At 38.6% G+C, this 19,847-nt stretch overlaps 1 protein-coding gene across 1 annotated transcript in view; it reads left to right on the top strand.

Moving 5' to 3' along the window:
- TBC1D5 (TBC1 domain family member 5) overlaps positions 1–19,847 on the top strand; it is a 595,354-nt gene that overhangs the window by 59,049 nt on the left and 516,458 nt on the right. Inside the window, exon 2 of the mRNA XM_052643045.1 lies at positions 13,296–13,357. The gene's annotated coding sequence lies outside the window, so the exon portion shown is untranslated. The remainder of the gene's footprint in view (positions 1–13,295; positions 13,358–19,847) is intronic.

Genomic DNA, 19,847 nt, shown 5'->3' with positions numbered 1-19,847 from the left:
AATTGCCAGCACTCACTAGATCATGCAGAAAGGAAGGGAATTCCGGAAAAGCATCTAGTACTACTTCATTGACTATGATGAAGCCTTTAACTGTGTGGATCACAGCAAACTGTGGAAAATTCTTAAAAGAGATGGGAGTACCAGACCACTTTACCTGTCTCCTGAGAAATCTGTATATGGGTTAAGAAGCAGCAGATAGAACTGAGCATGGAACAGCTGATTGGTTCAAAATTGGGAAAGGAGTAAGAAGAGGAACACCTCTTGATGAAAGTGAAAGAGGAGCGTGAAAAAGCTGGCTTAAAACTCAACATTCAAAAAACTAAGATCATGGCATCCAGTCCCATCACTTCATGGCAGATAGATGGCAAAACAATAGAAACAGTGACAGACTTTATTTTCTTAGGCTCCCAAATCACTGCAGATTGTGACTGCAACAATGAAATTAAAAGACACTTGCTTCTTGGAATAAAAGCTATGACAAATCTAGGCAGCATATTAAAAAGGAGAAACATTGCTGACAAAAGTCTGTCCAGTCAAACTATGATTTTTCCAGTAGTCGTGTATGGATGTGAGTTGGATCATAAAGAAAGCTGAGTGCTGAAGAATTGATGCTTTTGAACTATGGTGTTGGAGAAGACTCTTGAAAGTCCCTTGGATGGCAAGGAGATCAAACCAATCAATCCTTAAGGAAATCAATCCTGAATATTCATTGGAAGAACTGGTGCTGAAGCTCCAATGTCTTGGCCACCAGATGCAAAGAGCTGACTTATTGGAAAAGACCCTGATGCTGGGAAAATTGAAGGCAGGAGAAGAAGGGGATGACAGAGGATGACATGTTTGTATGGCATCACCAACTCAATGAACATGAGTTTGAGCAAGCTCTGGGAGTAGGTAAACAACAAGGAAGCCCATTGTGCAGCAGTCTATGGGGCCACACAGAGTCGGACACGATTGAGCGACTGAACTGAAGACAAGGCTGTATTGTATATTATCACCCTGCTTATTTAACTTATATGCAGATTACATCATGCAAAGTACCAGGCTAGATGAATCGCGAGTAGAAATTAAAATTGCTGGGTGAAACATCAACAATCTCACATATGCTGGTGATAGCACACTAATGGCAGAAAGCGAAGAGGATATAAACGGCCTCTTGATAAGGGTGAAAGAGGAGAGTGAAAAAGTTGGTTTGAAGATCATTGTTAAGAAAGCTAAGATCATGGCATCTGGTCTCATCATTTCATGACAAACAGAAGGGGAAAAAATTGAAGTAATGACAGATTTTATTTTCTTGGGTTCCAAAATCACTGGGGATGGTGACTACAGCCGTGAAAGTAAAGGACACTTGCCCTTTGGAAGAAAAGCTATGACAACCTAGACAGTGTATTAAAAAGCAGAGACATCACTTCACCAACAAAGGTCCGTCTAGTCAAAGCTATGGTCATGTATGGATGTGAGAGTTGGACCATAAAGAACGCTGAATGCCGAAGAATTGATGCTTTTGAACTGTGGTGTTGGAGAAGACTCTTGTGAGTCCCTTGGACAGCAAGGAGATCCAACCAGTTAATCCTAAAGGAAATTAGTCTTGAATATTCATTGGAAGGACTGATGCTGAAGCTGTAGTTCTAGTACTTTGGCCACCTGATGAGAAGAACTGACTCATTGGAGAAGACCCTAATGTTGGGAAAGATTGAAGGCAGAAGAAGAAGGAGAAGACAGAACATGAAATGGTTAGGTAGTATCATGACTCAATGGACATGAGTTTGAGCAACTCCAGATTATAGTGAAGACAAGGAAGCCTGGCATGCTGCAGTCCATAGGGTCATAAAGAGTTGGACATGACTTAGTGACTCAACAGCAATAAGAGCAACAAATATAGGGTTGACAATTTTTTGCCATTCTAAGCCTTTTGTTATAGTTACTTTTACCTGATCTAGTTTTAACTGCTCAGCCCAGTTTTTTTTTTTGTTTTTGTTTTTGTTTTTTTTTTCGGTTTGAATTATTTCCCCATAACCTCAGAGGTAGCACCATATGAACCTTCAGTTCAGTTCAGTCGCTCAGTCGTGTCCGACTCTTTGCGACCCCATGAATTGCAGCACGCCAAGCCTCCCGGTCCATCACCAACTCCCGGAGTTCACCCAAAATCATGTCCATCAAGTCAGTGATGCCATCCAGCCATCTCATCCTCAGTCGTCCCCTTCTCCTCCTGCCCATAATCCCTCCCAGCATCAGAGTCTTTTCCAATGAGTCAACTCTTTGCATGAGGTGGCCAAAGTATTGGAGTTTCAGCTTCAGCCCTTCCAATGCACACCCAGGACTGATCTCCTTTAGAATGGACTGGTTGGATCTCCTTGCAGTCCAGGGGACTCTCAAGAGTCTTCTCCAACACCACAGTTCAAAAGCATCAGTTCTTCGGTGCTCAGCTTTCTTCACAGTCCGACTTTGACATCCATAGATGACTACTGGAAAAACCATAGCCTTGACTAGATGGACCTTTTTTGGCAAAGTAATGTCTCTGCTTTTGAATATGCTGTCTAGGTTGGTCATAACTTTTCTTCCAAGGAGTTAAGCGTCTTTTAATTTCATGGCTGCAGTCAGCATCTGCAGTGATTTTGGAGCCCAAAAAAATAAAGTCTGACACTGTTTCCACTGTTTCCCCATCTATTGGCCATGAAGTGATGAGACAAGATGCCATGATCTTTGTTTTCTGAATGTTGAGTTTAAGCCAACTTTTTCACTCTCCTCTTTCAGTTTTATCAAGAGGCTCTTTAGTTCTTCTTCACTTTCTGCCATAAGGGTGGTATCATCTGCATATCTGAGGTTATTGATATTTCTCCTGGCAATCTTGATTCCAGCTTGTGCTTCCTCCAGCCCAGTGTTTCTCATGGTGTACTCTGCATATAAGTTAAATAAGCAGGGTGACAATATACAGCCTTGATATACTCCTTTTCCTATTTGGAACCAGTCTGTTGTGCCATGTCCAGTTCTAACTGTTGCTTCCTGACCTCCATACAGGTTTCTCAAGAGGCAGGTTAGGTGGTCTGGTAGTCCCATCTCTTGAAGAATTTTCCACAGTTCATTGTGATCCACACAGTCAAAGGCTTTGACATAGTCAATAAAGCTTACTCAGATCAAATAAGCAATTACATTAAATATCTTGCTAAATTGTTTGAATTTAGTGACACTGAATCAAACAGGTCAATACATCACTTTGTTTCATTTATAAGCTGTGTGTGCCCAATGATTGTCCTTCCAGTTTCATGTGATGGGGAATGATGCTAAGAAGCAGCCTTTGATTGGATTTTGGTTATCTTTTTTTGTATATATTGTTACATTCAATTTCTCTGTTTTTTCTTATATATTTTTGATGCTGTTCACCGTGTTCTTTCACTGGGCAAGCTTTCACCGTTATTATATTTGTTCTGTGAAACCCATAAGTGTATCATGCTTCAGTTATTTGTGTGTCAAGTATTTGAAAAGCGACCAAAGATTCGTACAGACACTAGTTGTGACTCTTTCTCAGGAGCTGTGATTCCGTAGTCCCTGCTTTGCCATGTAGGTGTGAATTTACGCTTGGTTTGTGGTAGATGTTTGAGCAGCGTGTTTTAAATGGACTGCATTTAGAGATTAAAAAAACCTGTTATGATTAGAGGATGTAATAGGTAACGTATGCTGAAGCTCACCTCACATTCAAAGCAACAGTTAACGGAATTGGAAGTCTGTTCATTTCCATATAATTGAAAGCATTTTCAGTCTCTGCTAATGTAAGTTTGGATTTTTTTTGTTTTTTTCATACAGTTAGTTACACATTAGAAATAACTAATGAAGTAAACACAGTTTGAGAAGTGTGGACAGAGTGTTTCCTCTCAGTATGGACTGAGAGGAAGTCACTGAATCTTGAAACTTGATCTCTGATAGCTTTGTTTACTATGTCCACTTGTCTTTGTTTTTGTTTATTTAGAGTACATCTAGAGCTTGATTGAGCCCTAAGAGTTTAAAAAAAAAATGATAGAAATGCTGGTTTGGAATTGTGTTGCAGTGATTTATGTTAGGTGTAGCCCCTATCCTGGTCAGGAGTTACCCACGTATTCACATGTATCTTTCCTGTTTTTTCTTGCATTGTGGATTGTCCATTTGTACCTTCAATTGGTGTTGAAAATTTTCATCATCTATTTGAATGGCAGCTATATTTTCTTTTGTCTTTCATATTCTTTTCTGTGTTTGATCTATTTTATTTTAGATTGTTGCTACTCAAAGGCGACCTCAGGTCAGTGGTGGTCTGCAAACTGGTATCACTGGTATTTAATGAATCAAGATAAATTCAGTGTAAATAGATGCTTTGAATAGCAGGTTGATATTATCATGACATCTAAGCATATGGTTTTTAAAGAAACTCACGTTTTCAGTGTGTTACAGAAGCTTTGCTCAGTAGACCGGCTGTTTAGAAAAGGGCCCTTCATCACCAGTAGTTTGAAGCGTCTTGTCAGACCTCCTGACTCTGTTCTTTGTTCTGCTCTTATATATCTTATTTTCTTTGTCTTTCTGAACTGCATTTTAGATAGGTTTTAAAAGTCTTTACATTTAGTAATTCTTTCTGTTTGTATTGATTCTACTGTTTAACTTTTCCACTCAGTTGAAAATTTTACCACCGTTTTTTATTTCTTGAGATTTTATTTAATTCACATTCATATTATAAGTGTTTCTGTTACTTGTACCATCCTTATTGTATAGTCTTTCCAATAATTGAAATATGTGTAGTGTAATTATTCTATTTCTTATGTTGGCCCTCATTCATAGTGTCTTATTTTGTGATTTTTTTTTTTTGAGTGTTTTTGAAAGTTACTGGATTCTTTGAGGCTTGGATTGAAGTTACTTTCTTTGAGAATTTGCCTATGCTTTCCCCAGTGTCTAGGGATACTGACCATTTAAGATCCCTTTAAATAGGTCTTCATATGAGATTTATTGGATTATGCAAGTAGTGTGAATTCAGTCTGAGAACCTTTGTGAAGGTTCCACTTTGAGGTTACAGTGTCAAGAGAATTGATAATACATTCTTTTGTGTGTGTGTGCTTTTACTTCAACTTTTTTTTTTTTTTTACTTTATCTTACTTTACAATACTGTATTGGTTTTGCCATACATCAGCATGAATCCACCACAGGTGTACACGTGTTCCCAATCCTGAATCCCCCTCCCCCGTCCCTCCCCATACCATCTCACTGGGTCATCCCAGTGCACCAGCCCCAAGCATCCTGTATCCTGCATCGAACCTAGACTGGCGATTCGTTTCCTATATGATAATATACATGTTTTAATTCCCTTCTCCCAAATCATGCCACCCTCTTCCTCTCCCACAGAGTCCAAAAGTCTGTTCTATACATCTGTGTCTCTTTTGCTGTCTCGCATACAGGGTTATCATTACCATCTTTCTAAATTCCATATATGTGCATTAGTATACTGTATTGGTGTTTTTTTTTCTGGCTTACTTCACTCTGTATAATCTGCTCCAGTTTCATCCACCTCATTAGAACTGATTGAAATGTATTCTTTTTAATGGCTGAGTAATACTCCGTTGTGCAGATGTACCACAGCTTTCTTATCCATTCGTCTGCTGATGGACATCTAGGTTGCTTCCATGTCCTGGCTATTATAAACAGTTACACGTGTCTCTTTCAGTTCTGGTTTCCTCAGTGTGTATACCCAGCAGTGGGATTGCTGGGTCATAAGGCAGTTCTATTTCCAGTTTTTTAAGGAATCTCCACACTGTTCTCCATAGTGGTTGTACTAGGTTGCATTCCCACCAACAGTGTAAGAGGGTTCCGTTTTTTCCACACTCTCTCCAGCATTTATTGCTTATAGACTTTTGGATTGCAGCCATTCTGACTGGCGTGAAATGGTACCTCATTGTGGTTTTGATTTGCATTTCTCTGATAATGAGTGATGTTGACCATCTTTTCACGTGTTTGTTAGCCATCTGTATGTCTTCTTTGGAGAAATGTCTATTTAGTTCTTTGGTCCATTTTTTGATTGGGTCGTTTATTTTTTTGGAATTGAGCTGTAGGAGTTGCTTGTATATTTTTGATTAGTTGTTTGTCAGTTGCTTCATTTGCTATTATTTTCTCCCATTCAGAAGGCTGTCTTTTCACCTTGCTTATATTTTCCTTTGTTGTGCAGAAGCTTTTAATTTTAATTAGATCCCATTTGTTTATTTTTGCTTTTATTTCCAGTATTCTGGGAGGTGGGCCATAGAGGATCCTGCTGTGATTTATGTCGGAGAGTGTTTTGCCTATGTTCCTCTCTAGGAGTTTTATAGTTTCTGGTCTTACATTTAGATCTTTAATCCATTTTGAGTTTACTTTTGTGTATGGTGTTAGAGAGTGTTCTAGTTTCATTCTTTTACAAGTGGTTGACCAGTTTTCCCAGCACCACTTGTTGAAGAGATTGTCTTTAATCCATTGTATATTCTTGTCTCCTTTGTCGAAGATAAGGTGTCCATAGGTGTGTGGATTTATCTCTGGGCTTTCTATTTTGTTCCATTGATCTATACTTCTGTCTTTGTGCCAGTACCATACTGTCTTGATGACTGTGTCTTTGTAGTAGAGCTTGAAGTCAGGCAGGTTGATTCCTCCAGTTCCATTCTTCTTTCTCAAGATTGCTTTGGCTATTCAAGGTTTCTTGTATTTCCATACAAATTGTGAAATTATTTTTTTGTTCTAGCTCTGTGAAAATACCGCTGGTAGCTTGATAGGGATTGCATTGAATCTGTAGAGTGTTGGGTAGTATACTCATTTTCACTATATTGAATCTTCCGACCCATGAACATGGTTTATTTCTCCATCTGTTAGTGTCCTCTTTGATTTCTTTCACCAGTGTTTTATATACATTTTTGAAATGATGGAATTATAGACATGGCCCATAGATTAGTGGTTGCATTCAAGACAATGCAAGATAGTTACAAATATATGAGAAAGATGTAATTTCTGTTAGATGGATCCATTTTATAATAGAGTGGAGTAGAACTAAGAAAAATAGAAATGTAAAGAGTGGAGGGATTTGTAGATGCCTGAACTCTGGGAGTTGGTGATGGACAGGGAGGCCTGGCGTGCTTCAATTCATGGGGTCGCAAAGAGTTGGATATGACTGAGCGACTGAACTGAACTGAACTGAAAGCACAAATGATTAGTTCTACAGAATGAGGTGAACAAAGCAATCACTATAGTGGGATAGATTCTTAGGGGTGATGGATACAGCATCTGCTTAGGAGTGAGTTGTGTGAAGCTGACAGATATGATATGTGTGTGTCAGTAAGTTGAAAACAAGCTGGGCATACAGAAGTTAGCTTCTCACCACCAACTCAGGAGAAGCGTGTGTTCTGCCCCGTTGGGAAAAAGACAGTTCAGCTGTAGATCTCCCTCCCCCTCTTTTGGTTATTACGAAATTCCAAGGAGCAACTTAAAGCTTGAATCTAATTGCCTTTTTAAGGTGGTTTTCTTCATCTAGGCCAAAATCTTCATGAACAAAATTATAGGCATATTGTGTGTTCATTGTAGAAAAATTAGAAAGCAATGAAAGGTATGGGGAAAATGAAAGCGTATTGCTTCCTGTAGCCTAAACCACTATTGCCATTTAATTCTGTTCTCTTGCTTTTTATGTGGTCTCTGTCTATCTCTCTGTGTGCTTTGTCGCTCAGTTGTGTCCAGTTCTTTGTGACCCTTTGGTCTGTAGCCCAGCAGGTTCCTCTGTCCATGGTTTTTTCCAGGCAAGAAAAATGGAGTAGTTGCTGTCTCATTCTCCCGGGGATCTTCCCAACCCAGGGATTGAACCCGTGGCTCCTGCATTGCAGGTGGATTCTTTACCTGCTGAGCCATCAGGGAAACCTCTCTCTATATGCACATAGATACAAAATGTGCCTCTGTGTACATATCAGTATATTCTGTGTATAAAGCTTCCCAGGGGGCAGTACTGGGAAAGAACCTGCCTGCTAATGCAGGAGAAATAAGAGATGCGGGTTCACCCCCTGGGTTGGGAAGGTAGGGTCAACCCACTCCAGTCTTCTTGCCTCCCACGTGCAGAGGAGCCTGGTGGGCTAGGAGCTGGTCACTACTGAAGCAGCAGCGTGCGTGCATGCTGTGTGTTTGTATGTATATTTCTTTAATTAGGGATTATTCTATATGAAATGTTCGGTAGCCTGTTCTTTCATATAATATTGTGAACATTCCTCTGTATCTATAAAATTGTTTGAAGTGGTATTTGGTATCTATAGAGCATTCTGTTTTGAGATTATCCTCAAATCTATTTAACCATTCGCCTGTTGTTAAACATTTAGATTTTCTTTCATAAATATATATACGCACATACACACATGCATACATATTTGTATTTGCTGTGACCCACTCTAAATGAAAAATTTGAGTTTATCTCCCATTTTCTTTGAAGTGTTATCTCCACCTTAAACTGCCTCTCATAATTTGCCCTGCAAAATTTCTTTCTTAATAAGAAACATCGCAGTGTTTTTAAAAGGATTACCTGTTTCTTGAGGCTGTGCTGGGTCCTGACTGCTGCCCGCAGGCTTTCTCTGACTGCAGCAGGTGGGGGCTCCTCTCTGGTGGCTGGTCTGTGGGCTTCTCGCTGTGGTGGTTTCTTGTTGTGAGAAACAGGCTCTGGGATGCGTCGGCTCAGTAGTTGCCTCTCGCAGGACTCAGACCACAGGCTCAGTAGTTCTGGCACGTGGGCTTAGCTGCCCTGCTGCATATGGGATCTTCCTGGACAAGAGTGGAACGCGTTCCCGCTGCACTGGCAGATGGATTCTTGCTGACTGGAGGAAAGCCCAGGAGTCTCGGTTCTGTCGATCACCACACTTGGAGAAGGTTTCCTGTCCCCTCACATGGTTGCGTGTGGGCAGAGGGGCTAGATTATAGTTGACGAGCTGAAACATGACCGTTGAAACTGTGAAATATGACCGTTCAAAGAGAATGGGTGGGCCTTTCTTCCCCTTCTTTCTTTCTGCTACTTGTGAGATAGGGGTAGTAGCTGGAGTCCCTGTAGCCGTCTTAGAGTACAAGGTGACTTTTAATATAACAGTAGATGGTAGAGCAAAAAGAGAGAAGAAATTCGGACCCCTGATACTTAGAGCTGCCACATCCGCCTTTGATTGTCCACTTTAAGATGTTTGCATGGGAGAAATTCTCTCCCTCAGGTTTTTTCCTCTCATTTAACTCATTATAATTATTAAACTGTGTTTGGCTAGGGAAGGATGTAATCTAATCCTCGCTGATCAAGGATTCCATTGTTTGATACTCCGTGTGTAATGCGGTAGGTCCAGTATGAGGAAACGTGCACCGTATCAGCTCTGTCTGAGATGGTGTGTGCGCGTGCTCAGTCACTCAGTTGCGTCTGGCTCTTTGCGACCCCATGCACTGCAGCCTGACAGCTCCTCTGTCCATGGAATTTTCCAGGCACGAACACTGGAGTGGATTGCCAGTTCTTCCTCCAGGGGACCTTCCAGACCCAGGGATGGAGCTCATGTCTCCTGCATCTCCTGCATTGGCAGAAAGATTCTTTACCATTAAGCCATGAGATTGGAGAGAGGTTAATTGGTATTGAATGGAAAATTACTTGATACATATTTTCTGGAGTTCTTTGATGATATATTAATGAATTTTGTTCTCAAATGATTTTAATAATTATCACAAATATTGCAGAAAACATGACTTTTAGGCAAAATCACTAAATTAATTGTAGTGTATTAATATTCTACAGCCCTATGAATTTGTGATACTTATAGATATCTTGGCTAGTCACTTAGACAAAGTTAGGTCATAATTGTGACTTTTAATGCTCTCATTAACTTTGTTAGGAAAATTTTGACAAATTTAAATTGTTTTTATAACTTTAGATGTATTTTGGGGTATTGATTCTAAGACAGTTATTCATAACTTTAGTAAAAGTATATGTGGTTCACTCACTAAGTCGTGTCTAACTCTTTGCAACCCCATGAAATGCAATATGCCAGGTTTCCCTGTCCTTCACTATCTCCTGCAGTTTGCTCAAATCAAGTCTACTGAGTCAGTGATGTTATCCAGCCATCTCATCTTCTGTTGTCCCCTTCTCCTCTTGCCCTCAATCTTTCCCAGCATCAGGGTCTTTTCTAATAAGTCAGCTCTTCTCATCAGGTGGCCAAAGTATTGAAGCTTCAGCTTCAGTCCTTCCAATGAATATTCAGGGTTGCTTTCCTTTAGGACTGAGTGGTTTGATCTCCTTGCCATCTGAGTCTTCTCCAGCACCACAGATTGGAAGCATCCGTTCTTCGGCACTCAGCCGTCTTTACGGTCCAGCTCTCACATCTGTACGTGACTACTGGAAAAATCATATCTTTGACTAGTTGGCCCTTTGCTGGCAAAGTGATGTCTCTGCTTTTTAGTATGCTGTCTAATTTTGTCACAGCTTTTCTTCCAAGGAGTAAGCGTCTTTTAATTTCGTGGCTGCAGTCACAATCAACAGTGATTTTGGAGCCCAAGAATATAAATTCTGCTACTGTTTCCACTTTTTCCCCATCTGTTTACCATTAAGTGATGGGACTGGATGCCCTGATCTTAGTGTTTTAAATGTTGAGTTTTAAGCCAGCTTTTTCACTCTCCTTTTTCACCTTCATCTAGAGGCTCTTTAGTTCCTCTTCCCTTTCTTGTTTAGAATGGCATTATCTGCATATCTGAGGTTGTTGATATTTCTCCCAGCAGTCACAATCCAGGTTGTGATTCATCCAGCCCAGCGTTTCACATGATGTACTTTGCACATAAGTTAAATAAGCAGTGTGGCAGTATACAGCCTAGACGCACTCCTTTCCCAACGTTGAACCCGTCTATTGTTCTGTGTCTCATTCTAACTGTGGCTTCTTGTCTCTCGTACAGTGTTCTCAGGAGGCATCTCTTTAAGAATTTTCCCGTTTATTATGATCCACATAGTCAGAGGCTTTAGCGTAGTCAAGCAGAAGTAGATTTCTTTCCCCCCCTTTTTTTTAAAATAAATTCCTTTGCCTTTTCTATGACCTAGTTGATTGGCAATTTGATTCTGGTTGCTCTGCCCTTTCTAAATCCAGTTTGCCCATCTGGAGGTTCTTGGTTCACTATTGTCGAAGCCTTGCTTGGAGGGTTTTGAGCACAGCCTTGCTAGCGGGTGAAATGTGCACGACTGCAAGGTAGTTCAAACATTCTTTGGCATCGCCTTTCTTTGGGATTGGAATGAAAGCTGACCTTTTCCCATCTTGTGACACTTCGCCGAGTTTTCAGCAAAGTGCTGGCATATCGAGTGCAGCACTTTCACAGCACCATCTTTTAGGATTTTCAATAGCTCAGCTGGAGTTCCATCACCTCCACTAGCTTTGTTCATAATAATGCTTCCTAAGGCCCACTGGATTTCACACTCCAGAATGTCTGGCATTAGGTGAGCACCACGCTGTCTTGGTCATCTGGATCTTTGAGACCTTTTTGTAGGTTCTTCTGTGTAGTCTTGCCACCTCTTCTTAGTCTCTTCTGCTTCTGATAGGTCCTTGCCCTTTTCGTCCTTCACTGAGCCCATCTTTGCATGAAATGTTCCCTTGGTATCTCCAGTTCTGAGGAGATCGCTCGTCTTTCCCGTTCTGTTGTTTCCCTTTATTTCTCTGTTTTGTTCATGTGAGAAGGCTTTCTTAGCTCTTCTTGATATTCTCTGGAACTTTACAGTTGGGTAAATCTCTTTCTTTCTCTTCTGCCTTTCGCTTCTCTTCTTTTTTCAGCTATTTGTAAGGGCTCCTCAGACAGTCATTTTTCCTTCTTTTAGTGCTTTTCCTTGGGGGTGGTTTTGGTTAGTCCCCTCCTATACTGTGGTATGATCCTCTGTCCATAGTTCTTCAGGCACTCTGTCTACCAGATCTAATCCCTTGAATCTCTGTCACCTCCACTGTATAATCATGTGGGATTTAATTTAGGTCAAACCTGAATGATCTAGTGGTTTCTCCAGTTTAGTTTAAGCCTGAATTTTGCAGTAAGGAGCTTATGATCTGAAAATATGTACTGAAGAATACATATTTTTAAAAGTTAATAAACTTTTTTTTTGAGAAATTGTAGGTTTTATATTATAAAAGAATTAGCAAGTACAGAGAGTTCCCATATACACATTCTCCACAGTATATGCATTTTTATCTAGGGTATCCTCTACATACAGTGTTATACATATAAAAAAAGATTACATCCCTGAAGAAAATGTTATTTTCTTATGTAGGAAAACGGCACAGTGCTTATGGACATTTTACTCTATGCTAGAGTCTCCCGCCCTCGGCACTATTAATATTTTAGGCCAGATAATGCTTTGCTGTAGGAGACCACCCTTTATATTTTAGGACGTTTAGCAGCATCCCTGATCTCTATCTGCTTATTGCCAATAAATATTCTTTTTATTGGACATGCCAATAAATGTCCTCTGGGAGGCAAAACCATTGCTCTAATGAATTTACAGTGCTTTAGGATTCGCTATGTTTTTAAGGGTAGGCTCAAATTTAAGGAGCCTGTAGTTCACCGACCCTTCACGTGAAGTTGTGTAGGCAGTTAGACTCTTCCTGCCAGCTGGAGATCACAGGCAGTATATGAGTCTCATTTTCCCTGATTATGAAATAGAAAAATATTACCTATCTTGATTGGAAAATTCATTGAGATAAATTGTAGAAAATACTTTTAGTTTCCTTCTTGTCAGATGTTGTGTTACACTGTTTGGATTTATTTCCTTAAAAGTGTCAAACGCTCATTACAGAGTTCTTATTTCCGTGGGAAAGGCTATTACAGCCTGGGATCTGCTGTTGATGGACTTCAAGAACCCACAATACTGTGGGTGGATAAAAACCTGAAATGTTAAATGAAGACTGGTTTATGTGGTCAGTTGTGTTTTGACTGTTAGTGGTGCTCTCATTAGGTTGTTGCCACATTCAGACTATAACAGTTAAGTGACCTCATGTGTTCTTTCAAGGACCGTGAGCTTCTCACATTGTTGATAGCATTAGATGTCAGACAGTCTCTTTGTCTTGGAAGTTTTTGTCTTCACGTCTGAAATCCCGCCACTTGTAACAGATTGTGCCCCAGCTCCAGTAGAGGAAGCTGGCCTCTGTCGGCTTGTGTTTAGTCTACTACAGACTTCTAAAACCTTGACAAAGTTTGCAACTACTAATCTCCACTTCCCACTGCTACTTTGTAGAATCATAAAGCATTGTTCACTAGTGAATGAAATGCCATCTATAATAATTAAGGTTATTCTTATTTTTCTACCCCTGCAGAAAATTTCCAGAGACTTGGTGAAGATAGGAAGCTATCAGAAAGACCATAGCACTATTGTACTGTAAGTATTGCTTTGAAAAAGAACTGTAAATTAAGAATATTTTAAGTATCCAGTTGTTTGGGGGAAATATGTTAGGCAGAGATTATATGTAAAATGTGGAGGAGGATATATTATAATTGTGTTAATAATTTATAAGAACTAATCCTGTGCAGTCTTTTAAAAATTGAAAATGTGTTCTTATGTACTGAGATGAGGATTTTACCACTAGCATTGAAAAATATTTCTAATTCTAACAAGGATTGATCTAGTTTATGTACATTTGCTTATTTAAAACTATCAGAATCCAAAGAATCATTGTAGTTTTGTAGGTTTGCGATTTGTTTGGGTGACTTATTGTTCAGGTTATTTTGCAGAATTATTTATTTGCTGATTTATTTATGTATTTCATTATTTATTTATTTGATTATTTAGTAAATTATTTATCTGATGAATTATTAATACATCTTCATGACATGCTTTAAATTATTTATAACTTAATTTTGAGTTTATTGCTTTTAGACGCTGCATTGTTACTGACTAGTTTTGATTTTTTTCTTTGTGGTTCTTTAAAATTAAAGTATTAGCTCTAAGGCAAAAGTATATTCATTGCAATGCCCAGGGATTTTTTTTTTATTTAAGTAATTTATAGTAGTTATAAAAGTTTGGTTATGCTTTGTTTAGCTCTAAATTTACCTGTTTAGGGTTACTGCTGATAGAATATTTGTTATGTGGATACTCATTGTAGAGTCATTTACAGATTAATGATATAGTAGTCCGTAAACTGAGACAGAACATGTAAACTTCAGTCTTCATTATCCTTGGTAGCTCTAAAGAGCAGGTCGGTTGATTACTACTGGAATGTTTTTAGGAAAGTTCAGAGAAATGATGTCCAACTTAGATTTGGATCCCTAAGATATAAAGTTGACTGATATAGGGTTTGTTTGTTTTAAAAAAAATTCCTGTTATATGTGTATTTGGAAAGCAGCATAATGTTTATATGGATTTTTATATCATTTTTCATGACATTTATTTTATACCATATTCCTTGTGGAAAGTTTTAAATCCCTTTATTTTAATGAGCTAAAAATGGACAGAGGTCTTTATAAATGTAAGCTATAGTTTCTCTGACTTAACCTAGTGATACTCATATGTAAAGTTTGTATTTTTCACCAAACGAAATATTTCTTCTTCGTTCTGATGCTATTTCATAATCATAAGATGGAACATGTTATATGTGTTCCTTTTTGAATGGGTTTAATCAGTAGGTTAAAGCAGTTGTCTGGGTTAAGGGTATCATGTGCACAACATGGTTTTCCTCCTGGGTTTGCCTGCAGTAAGTTACTGTGTACTTCACAGTTTTAACACTTCAGAGGGATGCAACATTGTACATTTTGAAATATATGCTGTGAAATATGGGGAGAATGACCTCTGTAGAAAGGTTTCACTATAGAATTGTAAAATGTGCATATGTAAACCCAGAATTCTCATTTTGAAATATTGACTATATGAATATTTAATTGGGATATTGCTTTAGTGCCTTCATATGCTTGCCTTAAAGGGAGTGTCTTCCTTTGATTTATATTTGTGAATTTAAAATATGTGTATTATACATATCTTTGACTCTTCTGTTCTGGAGATGAACAACTACAGATATTGTTAGATATGGAATTTTATTTTAAAATGTGCTTCAAGATGCCACTGTGGACTTCTTTCAGAGACAAAAGCAGCCTTCCCCAGGGTCGGGTAAGGTCTCCAGTGCTAGTGTAATAGTCCGCACTGTACCATGTATCTGTGAACACGAGCTGTGCCATCCAAGTGATGTTAATCGAAAGCTTCAGATACACATGTGTGTGCACACCCATGCACAGGTGTGCGGCATTGCCTCCTGAATACTCTGGGAGGCCTAGTTTTTGAGAGGAGGCAGCAGGGGAGCCTGCCATGGGGATAGCAGGCGTTTATTGAGCATGTACTTCGTGCAGGCACCGTGCCGGTCGCAGTGCTCCTGTCTTTACATGGATTATTTGTCACTCTTCCAAGTGAGGAAAGTGTGGTTATCATCTTCATTTTGGATGAGGAAACAGACTTAGGAACTTGCTCATTGCCACACAGCCGACAGTAGGTAATGGCGCTGAAACTGTACTCATTTAGTCGTATTCCCAGGGCCCTTCTTAGCCCATTACAGTTCCAAACGTGTAGTTGGTATAGTGTAGTTTTCACTTGAGTTGCTTCTGTTTGTTGTTTTAGAGGCTGTGGTTGTTTATGTCTCTGATAGGCTTCTCTTGCCAGCTGTCTTCACTTTGTATTACTTTTGGTCATCTTTTTTAAACCAGTAGGTAGTATGGAGCTTCTTGAATTTTCTGATTTGATTTTTCTTACAATTCTGTATCCATATTAAATACTGAAGACTAATTTGTACCTCAGGGAGACTGAATGTTTGCCTGCTGGATATCTAATGCTCAGGCGACTTCTTTTGACTCATAAGCCCACGGCCATTTCCAGGGCTCTGTTCAGTCAAATCTTGGGCGACAGTGTGAGCACCATAAGTAACTGCAGCTGCACGCATGCCAGGACAGCAGGTGTGAGCTGGCACCATCCCGGGTGAATCGAGACCTGTGGTGGCCCTAGTCACATCTCAGATTCTTACTGAGTAGTTACAGTGTCGATAGTGCGTATTTAAGAGAAGTCTTAATTCATGTGTAATATTTTAAAAAATATTTTGTGATAAAACACACTTCTATTATGGCCAGTATTTATGTGTTTTTGTTAACCAACTTAGGCAGTTTGTGTTTATGACTTTTAAAAAAGGTGATTCTGATGTTTTATAGCTTTTGGAGCCAGTGGAATAAAATAAAAAAACCTAAAAGGTGAAAGTAAAGAGGTATTGCTGTTGGGAACAGAAAGATGAATATGGAAAACATGGTCATAGTAGAATAGATAGTAGCGCTAAAGTTTTTCTTCATAGCATACCTTGTGGGATTTTTAAAATATAATTTTATTTATTTATTGTTGGCTGTGCTGGGTCTTCATTGCTTTGTGGGCTGCTTTTCCCCTCTGGTCGTGGAGAGTGGGGACTGCTCTCCAGTTGCTGCCCAGGCTTCCTGCTCGCGTGGCTTCTCTGGCTGCAAAGCAGACTCTGGAGCACGTGGCCTTCTGTAGCTGAGGCCGTGGACTTGGTGGCTGTGGCCTGAGCTCTAGAGCACCAGCCAGGAGGCGTGACTCAGAGGCTCATGTGGGATCTTCCCAGACCAGGAATCAAACTGGCGCCTCCTGTATTGGCAGGTGGATTCTTCACCTCTGAGCTACCAGGGAAGCCCCATTACAGGACTTTTAATACTTGTTTCAGCTTTATAAATCTTCTGATAAATTTGACATTATATGGAAAACTGTTTCTATTTGTTAGACCTTCAGACTTTATAATTTTTTTTATTATATGATCCAGTAGTCTTTTTTTCCCTTAAAATATGTTGCCTGTCATTTATATTGATAAGTTGGCTGTTTTGTCAAAACGATGGATTTCTGAAAACAACTGTGTTCCTTGGTGAGAGTCTGTGGTGATATGAGGGTCTGTAGAAGAGAGTTGCTGAAACTGTTTAGTTTTTATATAGTTTTCTTTTTAATTCCCTCTTGACGTGTTTAATAAAGTCATTACTAGATATTAACCTTAATTTTCTAGGGTTTTTTTTTGGCATTTAGAGTATAAATGACTTGTTAAGTTGAACCTAGGTAACCACACTGGCATATTTGTATTTGAATGTATATTGAAAAGAAAAACTTCTCATGCAGTAGTTCCTGCTCATACATTCATCACTCTTTTTGTTCAGAAAAGCCTATTATGCCTTGCAACAAAGGTGAGTGCTCCCGTATATTCTGTCTGAAGTTTGTCACAGTACGAAGCGCTTGGTAAAATAGTGCTGCGGCTATACGAGTGGTGACATAGCCTATGTGTTGGCTCTGAGAATAGCTCCTTTATAACAAGCGAAAGTACAGCCAAAGGTCATGTTAAACACAGAATTTCTTTCACACCTCATCCATTTTGTGGATAGCATGTGAAGCAGTTTGGGTCCTGCACTGATATTTTAAGACAGCAACCTAAGGTTGTTCCCATGGAAGTGTTTGAAGTATCTTTCCCCTACCTCCCATGTGGTTGCAAAATTTGGCATGAATACAGTGTATTTGAATTCTGCACTAATTAAATAGAACCTTATTAAATTTAGAGTTTGCAGGGTAAAAGGGGCCTCTTGTCCTCCAGGGGTTTCTTTTTAGGGCACTAGATAGTGTTGACACATAGCAGTCTTTAATAAGACTGCATCCTGTTCTGACTAATGCATTGCCTTAGTATTGATGCTGTTTAGTGAAACGCTAAACACCAGACAAGACTGTAACAACAAAAGCAAAATGAAAGCACACACATGAAACTGTAGAAGCATCGCGTGCCTGTGCACGCACAATCCAGTGACCAGATTCTACTTTTGACCTTAATTTAGCTAAGTAGAAGTTGAAATACTGAAAAGGCCATTATATAGGAAAGCTTTCTATTAAAAACCTTATATAAGTAGAATATGCTTATGTCCTAGAGTGGATGACCGATCTCTTTAAGTTAGCCTCAGTATACCATACCAAAAAATATAGGCTGAAGAAAGAATGTTTGGAAGAGGATAAAATCGACAAGTTATAATTTTTAGTGGATAAAAGTGTTTCCTTCTGTGTTTGAAGCACGTTTTTTGATATTGTAAAGTATGATTTCCAAGCAAGCGTGGTGTAGGCTGATGAGAATTTGGGCAGTTAAGGAGGAGAGCTGTCACTTGTCACAAAAATTGTGGGAATGCTTCTGACATTTAATGGTTGGGAATCAGGAACCTTAAGTAGAGTGAAGAAGTTCTCTCAAAATTGTACTTACTTCACACATTCTTTCCACTTGCTGATTTATAGCATTTCTAACTAGATAATCTAGTCGAAAAGTTTTCAGTTCAGCAATGCAGTTTCCTGGAAGCTCTGATTGCAGATATGTGAGAGAGAGTATTTAAGACTCTTTTAAAAACAAACTCAATTTAAAATTGTTTGCATCTAAATGAATTGAATTTTATTAGTTGATAAGGAATGTTTAAAGCTATTTCAAGATTGCCATCCTAAGTGGTAAAGGTCTGTTCTTAGAATGACGAATACGTTGGTAAACATGTGTTTTAAAATTCTTTACTGTTGTGGTGTATGTTTGTGTTGTACCAGTGTTACTTTGGTACCAACCCCAATAAGCAACTTTTATATAACTTTTTACATTTCTTTACTTACTCCACTGGTGGTTCTATGTTTTGGAAGTATATGGTCTGTTGCAGTATTTTTAACTACTGGAGACTTAATAACTTAGGAAGGTGTAGGTTTTCTGGGGTAGGTTGTACCTGCAGGGTAACAACCTTAGCATAAATATTAATAATTATTTTGACACTACACTTAAAAATAAAACCCAGGTCAGTTGCACTAATACCACACTTCGTAGTTTTCTCCTTTTAACAATATATAATTTATCTTGACATTTCAATCATTATTTCATTAAAGCTTATTTCTGTCTTATCACCTTCAATTTAATTTTTGTTTATAATCACTTATCGCAGTACTAGTTTTTATTCTAGAATTCTCCTATACCTCTTCTCTTTTCCTTTTTTTGTACTTTTTATAGAGAATAACTTGTAATCTTTTTCCTTTCTGATTCGAACTTATTATATATAGGCACAAATATGGGACTGCTTTATTCCCTCTTGAATAGTTATGCCTAAGCATTTGTTGTGGTTAGGAATTAGTACTGATTTTTTGAAAAATATTCTGTATGTAGTTAGATTTTATTAACTCTGAATTTCAGTTCAGGATAGTTCAGGGAATGAAAGGGGCATTGGATGTGTGGGACTGAGAACTGTTGTTTGGGAAATGTGCACTTATTCTTTACAGTTCTTCTAATTCTTAAGCTTAAATGATACTTCCAGATTAGATTGGAGCTTCTTATATGGATGAAAAAAATGTCAAAGTCAACAATTCACAGAAAAATATTTTAGCAAAAACACTTGTCTAGTTAGAAATATAGGGGCTTACTCTGATTTCTTTGATAATTTGTAAGTGAAAATTAGCTGCATATAAAATATCCATAATAATGGGATTGAAAAATGAGATACTGTCTACAAGGCACCCAAATAGAATGAGCTTACTTTTTCACTTAAAATCTGAAAAATAACTAATGATAACCAACCAATTATGGGGGAGTGGTGTGACTCTGAAATAGATAACTGATGTAATCATTGACAGACATTTTGAGCAGTTGCTAATATCTCAAAATGATTTCCTTGCTTAATAGAAACTATACACTCATTCTGTTGGCCTTTTAAGTGAAACCAAATTATAAAATAATACAGTTAAACCATATCTCGGGTAAAAATGTGTGTGTACCTGTGTTTTTGTTTAGATAATATCTTCAAAGTGATAACTGTTGATAGTGCATATGAGCATAACTTGAGAGATAAATGTGCAA

This window comes from Budorcas taxicolor, chromosome 1 (assembly GCF_023091745.1).
Source record: "Budorcas taxicolor isolate Tak-1 chromosome 1, Takin1.1, whole genome shotgun sequence".
NCBI lineage: Eukaryota > Metazoa > Chordata > Mammalia > Artiodactyla > Bovidae > Budorcas > Budorcas taxicolor.
The sequence above is the reverse complement of the archived record's forward strand: the minus strand, read 5'-3'. Positions and strand labels throughout refer to the sequence as shown.